General features: G+C 35.0%; 1 pseudogene; it reads right to left on the reverse strand.

The window, feature by feature from the left end:
• Positions 1-5,077: 5,077 nt before the first annotated feature.
• On the reverse strand, positions 5,078-6,064 carry LOC149783959 (uncharacterized; annotated as a pseudogene).
• Positions 6,065-8,330: the final 2,266 nt, after the last annotated feature.

An 8,330-nucleotide genomic window follows, 5' to 3' on the forward strand; every position in this document is an offset into this window, starting at 1 on the left:
TTTTTCAGCACACGATAGGCTATACATGGCGGCCAGTACTAATGGTGGAGGAAGAATCCTTGAAAACCCTGGAAAAAACCACCGACCCACTGGAAGCTACTGGCAAGCTTTCTCACATATCCACATTAGCCGAATCCGAGATTCGAACCCACGCAGACAGAGGTGAGATAGCAGTGATCCATGACAAAGAGCGCTTTAGACCACTCGGCCACTCGAGGCCCCCAACATTTTATGAAAAATAAGCTATTAAGTGTAACAGAAACAACAATAAATAAGATGTAATGTGTTTATGTCTTATTGATGGGGAAAAATAATACATAATTTAGAAACATACTATACGCCGGGGAATTTGTTAAGAATTTATGTTTTAACGGCAAGTAGACTCGTTGGGTAGCAGATAATTTTGTACATTTGGGACAACTTCTTGCAAAATTGGGAACTTGGATAAAAATACAGTTTTGTTTTAAGGTACACATTTTCATCTTTTATATAATGTATTTTTTTATATGATTCTAAAAGATTCACAGTAAATCAATTTTTGGGGGTTACAGGTTCAAGAAGGTCATAAAGTGGGTTTTCTCATTGCCATTTAGAAATCACATTTTTATGTGCTTTTTGAGTCAAAATGTGGGATATTTTGTACACTTTACGAATATCACTTTTCTTAATTAATGTACAATTCTTCTTTCTGAATATAAAATGGATTTTTGACCCAAAATAGCACATGATCAAATGTTTACTGAAATGACGTATCGTTGCGCAGAATTACCCGACGTGCAGAATAGGCCGGTATGGCGGTATACATCTTTTTGTGTCTCCATGGACCATTTGATTCTCAAGCTTAGGCCTCCTTTGAGTTGATAAATTAAATTTTTTGTGCCCATTAGATGTTAGATAATAACTGTAATAGATAAGGAGATTAAGATGCCTAATGATGTAAGGACTTATTGCACACACTTTTGTTCTTCACCTCACTTATATAAGCATCATTACACACACCTTTAATCCATTGCATTAAATCCTTTAGCTGTTCTTTAACACGTGCATTTTTAAAGTATACCATATCCATTGGAAAAAGAGCATTCCTAGCATAGAGATAGACTAAGAATTGAGTGTACTGTATTTGACTATTATTTTGTGAATTGTATAAAATCTGAGCCATAATATTATTGTATTATCATGAAATTCCTTAATTAAATTAAATAATAATATTTCTGATTTCTTTTTTTCCCCCATTCCATTTTAACATAGGCTAGTATTTCTGACGATTTAAAAAGTTAAAACTTGTTCTGGTAGAGGGGATTATGTCCTATCCTTCATTTCTTTGTGTGGATTTTATCCTACACTCAGTAACATGGGTTATTAAATATAATTTGTCGGTATATCGTAAGCAACAAATATGTATCTATGGTGCCAGGAACGATAAGGTTTTTCACAAGTCAGAAAAATGGCAGTACAATTTTAGTTTTAAGTAATGTGAATTTTTTAAACACTTAATCCCAATAATACAATGTAAGGTGTACACCCTGATATATTAGCTAGATATTTTCCCCACTTTTAGGTTTAACCTCCGAAGCGATACCTTTCAGCGTGATGCACATGCTTATATTGGCCAGTTCGATAAGGGTTGTTACGTCTCTTCACTTATTAAGTCCCCTAATTTACCCATGATGTAACACTCTTCCGGCGAGCAAATCTATATGCTGCTATGGAAGCCAACAAAGATATCAACAAAACCGGTGACCTGGAAAACCTTAGTGTAAAGTGTGTAAAGACATATTTACGGGATAGAGGTGCCCACCTTTCAGGAAATAAAGCCGAGTTACTGAAAAGGGCGAAAGGAGTGGCAGATTTAGGTATTAAGACGTTGAGAGAAATAAATGTATAACACCGAATAAATGAGAAGTTTCGAACCACTGACAAATTCAAGACACCGTTTGGGGAGATATTACCTGATCCGAACCAGCTTCGTGATAATTGGACGTGTAATGTTGAAGACATACCACATGTTAGTGAAAATGACTTATACAATTATCTGGTGCTTAACAAAAGGCGTGCATTTGACTCCGAAAGTATGAAGGCCAAAAGAAAGCTGAAGGCTCATGTCTTTTATGAAGACCGCCATGTACATAGTGTTAAATTCCATCCCCTATTAGAAGACTGCACCCATGGATTTGTTAAGTGCAAAGTTATTTCTTCCCTCCCGACGCTGACGGAAAACAAAAAACCGGACTATGATGTTTGGATTTGTTTATCCAAAGAAACCGGGAACGTTCATTCTGCTGGTTGCACATACAGTGCTGGGTAAGAGTATTTACTTTTTTTTAAACAAAAATAACAAATATTAATAAGAAGAAGAAAAAAAAACTTTCTTTATTGTGCACACTCTCTGCAGCATCAATTAAAATTAAAGCTGCTTTTATATTGACCTTAATTTACTCCATCGGATTTTAAGTCTAATGTGTCCGCACTGTTACAGTTTGTATATATTTAACGCATATTTTGGTGCATTGAGTCCATTTTCAAGTATCAGGCATTACACAACTGAAATGTCAAAACAAGTTCATATTCAGGTGACATATTTTGTAACAAATATCTTTTCTGTGACCTACATCCAGTGAAATAGTTTAGATTTCATCGGTTAGAATCACCGGTTTCATAATTTTCTAAGTGAACTTTATGTAATTTGAGTGCATACTTTCTGTGTAACAATGACAGATTGATTCACCATTATTGTCCTAAATAATACTGAATCACCTAAGATCAGCATTTAAAAATACTACTTTTAAAAACAAATTTCAGGGAAGGAGAGTCGTGCAATCATGTAGTAGCACTAGTGTATGCCTTGGTTGACATATCTTCCAAAAAGAAAGATGGCTTCAATTCACCAACTTCTGATGCTTACAAGTGGAACAAGCCAAGAGAAAGGACACTGAGCCCAAAGACATCCCAGGACCTTACTTTTAAGAAATTAAAGTTTTCAACAGAATCCACATTAGAAAGAAAGTCAAAGGGAAAGTCCAGCATTAATATCAGTGCTGACACGCCTATTGAGCTAGTGGATGTGATGGAATTTAGTAGCAAGCTCAAATTGGTTAACCCTTATGCAGCCTTTTTACAAAGTACAGGTGACTATGTTAAAGCACCCTACTCAAAACACGAAATACCCAAATTACAAAACATTGATCTTATGTATTATGACAAGGCCAACATGCAGAGTGATGAACGCATGAAATATTTTAAGGACTACTTTGTATTGCTTCATTGTGAAAAGGAAGAATGTGAGAGAATTCAAGACATTACTAAAGGACAGGCAAACAACAAAAATTGGTTGTCAGTACGTATTGGAAGAATAACAAGCTCAAAATTTGAACGTGTTTGTAAATTGAAAAGGAGTACTTCGCCTAACTGTACTGTAAGGGAAGCCATGGGATATATTCAGTTTGACAGTGACAGTGTAAGATGGGGTAGAACACATGAGCTAGCAGCAAAACGCCTATACCAGATTAAATCAAAGGTAATCCACACTGACATCATTGTAACAGAGAGTGGATTATGGGTGAATGAGGAATTTCCCCATCTAGGTAGCCGTCCCGATGGCTTGGTGACCTGCAAACACTTTGAGGAATCATTAGGGCTAATAGAAGTGAAATGTCCATTTAAATTTAGAGACATAACACCATTGGAAGCAGCCAAAGACCCATCTTTTTGAGGTGAGGTGATTGGTGCTGAACTTAAGCTTAAACATGGTCATGATTATTATAATCAAGTTCAGGGTCAGATGGGAGTTTGTGATAGAAAGTGGTGTGATTTTGTGATATGGACCCTTAGAGAATATCATGTGGAAAGAATTTTCTTTGATGAAAGATTTTGGATCCTGATGCTTGAAAAACTGAATTCATTTTATTTAAAGGCAATTATACCAGAGCTCTTCTCTGAACGTATCAAGCGTGGCTTGTCATTATATAATCAGTAATCAGTATGCATAATGTGCATTAGTCCGCTTTTGCATCAAATGACATTATCAAAGACTGTATAATTCTTTTTTTTACCCGTATATATGTGCACCACTCAGCTGTATCTGTCAAATGAACTATGGCTATTTACAAGATCCATTGACATGTAGACATTGAAACATTGTGTCCAAAATTATGCGATGTTCAAGTCATTCTGAATACGAACTTTTGGTGTGTGTCAGTGTTCTTAACATAGCTTTATTATACTGCTGTACATAGCTGAGGAGTTGGGGTTGGAATTAATGTTTTAGAGAAAGCACTTATGGACTATAATTTTTAGGAAATATTGGGCCAAGTTCATGTGTGTGTGTGTGAGAGAGAGAGAGAGAAATCTTAAGAAAATTGGTATCTGTGTGAAACAGGAAGCACATGTGTGCAAGAACATAAGTAATAGTATAATAAGTGCATGTGTGTCACAATATTAGATATGTTTATCTTGTGATATGTTAGCTCTGAATTTAATTTAACTTCAGTTTTCTATATATAATAGAAACATGATATTGTTGGATCATATCATGTGCATTCAATAAAAAAGGATAGAAACTGAATTTTTTGTTTGTTTTTATTTAATTGTTGATTCCTCAGGCATACATATATTTCTCTCTCAATACACAAACACTACACAGCAATGATAACAGACAACTTGTTAGCTTGATCATGCATTTTACATATACAATTATAATGTTGCTGTGGCACTTATAGGACCGCTGATTGTAAACTTACTTCTTATGAGTAGAATATGTAATTTATTTGCATTCTTTAAAGGAAGATTATGCATGGGCCACTGTGGCTTATATATTCCAAGACTTTATTTGAAGCAAACATCAATCTAAATAGCATGCAAGACAAATATAATAAATTTTGACAATATAGATTTTGATTTTGATAAATATGGATGTTCAGATTTAATCATCATATATACATGTAGGTAAACAAAATCAAAATGGTTACCATGGTGTTTTTACACTCAAATATAAAGAAAATGTGTTAAACCAAGTATCAAATTGTGACCTCTTGCTCACATAGCCAGCAAATTGTTCATAGTTAATCAATCATTTAAATCAATCAGCATGTTCATTATCATGAACTAGTGGTTGTTGGAGATTTGCCAACGCCACATAAATTTTCCAAATGTTGCTAGCCTGATGTGCTAGAGTGATAGGCATGACAACCTGCAGAATGCGAAAGTTATTAACCCTCTCAATAGCTCTTTCTGCATCTATTCTTAAATTTGCTATTCTTCTCGTTTCTTCAACCTGACGTCTATTAAATCTCTCAAACTTCAGTGGTAGAATGATCAAATGGATTCCTCTTGGAGTAGTTAGGTCAGATATAAGGAAACCTTTATCAGCCATAATTGAATCTCCTAGTTCACACGTTTCCAATATCCCACTAGACCGGGTGAGCTGTTTATCGCTGATACTTCAAGCCTTCAAATCTGATGTAAATGTTATTAGACCAGAAGGGCTACTACCTATTAATGTCTTGTAGGTCATAGGTGATTTGTAGTTTGAATACATCGGTGACTTGTTTGCAAGTGATTGAGGTGTCTCTGTGTATATTTCTGTATAGTCGATTATTACTCTGCAAGAAGGATACTTCTTCTTGCATTTCTGAGGCATATACTTATCAACAAGTGCACGCGATGGCCAGGAAATCAAAAAGCACCATTTTTCACTCAGATATGATATCCAACTGTTTGTAATGTGACTGCACGTAGTCTTTGAAATATGAAATCTTCCTGCCAAGTCTTGCAACAGAAGGCCAAGCCGTAACCTCATCAAGACTAAAATAAATTCATCCATTGGTTTTAAAGATCTGGGGCGACCCTGATTTTTGCCATCTCCTTTTCGTTGTATATGTACTTCATCATCATTCATTGCATCAAATAAGAGACGAATTGTGTTAGGATCTTGAATTCCAGTGTAAAACATACACTTTTCATTGGATTCACTGATATCTTCAAAGGCAATGTCAGGTCTTTTTACTTGAATCCCAATTGATTTTGTTAGCTTTTCCTGAATGTCTGTAGATGAATCCACCTGCATAACCTTACCAAATGTCTCACTCTGACATCAACAGTAATTATTATCTGTCTGTGTACCAACAATAGTAACTAAAGGCTCTGAAACTGTTCGAACTCCATTTTCATTACAATCTACAGTAAATGGATATGTCTGGATGTCTTTCTGTAAGAATCTACACATATCTTTTTCTTCAACTGCTCCACAGTAGTCATTGAAAATCAGGGAGACCTGTTCTGCGCAACAAGTTGTCTTCAGTGTTGTTTGGTCTTCACTTTTTTCAAAATCACTCGCAGCATCAGCATTGAGATCCATTGTATTAGGCTCTGATTCAGCTGACTTCTCCAAAGAGCACTGAAAAGATATGTGAAACTTGGCAATATTGGTCATATATCATTTGACATTATTTAAGTTTTCAATAACTTAACAAATAATTTCTTGGCAAATCATTATGTGCTTTAAACTTAAACAAATATAACCTAAGATAATTTATTCATTAACATGTGACATTAGATTTAACATTCTTAATTCAAGCATGCATTTGAGATAGAAGATGCACAATCTTTCTACATATTGGACAAAACTGATTATTTGCTGGTTTTTATATAAATGTATCATTATCTCTCCAAATTAAATATAACAGATACCCCTCTTTTTATAAGCACAAGAAAGCTTTCAACGATATAAAAGCAGTTTTCTAATTGAGTTATTCGTTAATAAATTCAGATTAAATTACCTTGGACAATGCAAATGTCTTTCTTTTCGACTTCATGTTGGAAACCGATGGAATGTTGTGTTCTTTGGTAAATGTTCCATCTAAGAAATGCGCTGAACACAGGCGGTCATGTCTGTTGTAAGCGAATTGTGGCATCAAAATTTGAATGCATAACAGAGATCTAGCAGTGTAGCCAGTTGGAAGAATATGCCAAAGTATGGAAGAAGTTGGTTGATCATGCATTTTGACTCAATGTGACTGTTGCTTGCTTATTCTGTCAATAACAAAAATACAATCGTATCTACCTGAGATACCCATTTCACAGCTAAACTTGCATAATAGTAGACATTTCAGTTTAAATGCAAAATTGATGATATCACATATGTTGGATGTTCATGAGGAACTACAAGTACCTGCAGTTACAATATGAATTTTGTATATATAAAAATGCCCACTATATGCACATAATGATTGGCCCTCACCTTGTTTCTATGTTGTTTACATGCATTTCTTTAGCCTTTTAACCTTTGATTATTACTGTTTTTAATTGAACTTTTACTTTACAAAGTAATGGTCGCAATAGTTATAAAAATGTAGATCCACAATTTCAGATCGGTACATAAAAGAAGGTATGGTTTGGCTGTTGAATGCTTGTGACCATCTTTGAAGTCCAGCAAGGAGCCAGCCAGTGGTGGGGAAGGGTGCTTTCAATAGGATATTTTGTTTCTTTTAACTCAAGATTAATTTGTTTTTAAAATAATTAAATTTATTTTTAAACTAATAGATACATGTATTATGTTGTTGTTTTTTTTATCTTTGCTGGTCATATACCAGAAGAGATTTTAGATGGTCTGTTGACTGTCTTCAGTAGTCTATTGTTTGTGTTTGTTAACACAAGTTTTTTGTTGCTGCTTCTCCTAAGCTACTTATAGGATTTACCTGAGTCTTTACAGTCACATTCATCCCAGGGTCTAAAAACTGGTGCTGCTCTGACATCCAATATGGCGACCACAGTGTCCATCTTAAAAATATTGTTATCACTATTCCTAAATGGATGGTTTTATCACCATTCTGTTTTCACTTGACATCTAGTTGCTCCCTAATTGAAATGGTACCACCAGTATGGCTGTTACTGACCATCATGAAATTCTTGTTACTGTTACTTCTGAATGAATGGTCATTCTGCTGCTGGCGACTTCATTCTTGATAAAATGATGCCAGTCTGACTTCCGGTATGGCCCAAATGATAGCCATCATGGAAATCTTGTTATTGCTACTTCTTCTGATTGTATGTCCATATCAACATGGGGTTTTCACTAAGAGACTTTGTATAATGTCTACTTGGTCCTAAGTAAAATGGTGCTGATCCGATATCCAATATGGCCACTACATTAGAAATCTTGAAAGTCTTGTCATTGGTACTTTTGAATGGATGGTCATATCATCATGGAGCTATAACTAAAAAAACATCTTGACAGTGGTACTGATAATAAGTTCAGTGTGGCCACTACAGTGGCCATTTTTAAAATATTGTTATTTCTAATCATCCATTATGGATGGTTGTGTCAACATGGC

This window comes from Sinohyriopsis cumingii, chromosome 14 (genome assembly GCF_028554795.1).
Source record: "Sinohyriopsis cumingii isolate HCF-2022 chromosome 14, ASM2855479v2, whole genome shotgun sequence".
Classification (NCBI taxonomy): Eukaryota; Metazoa; Mollusca; class Bivalvia; order Unionida; family Unionidae; genus Sinohyriopsis; species Sinohyriopsis cumingii.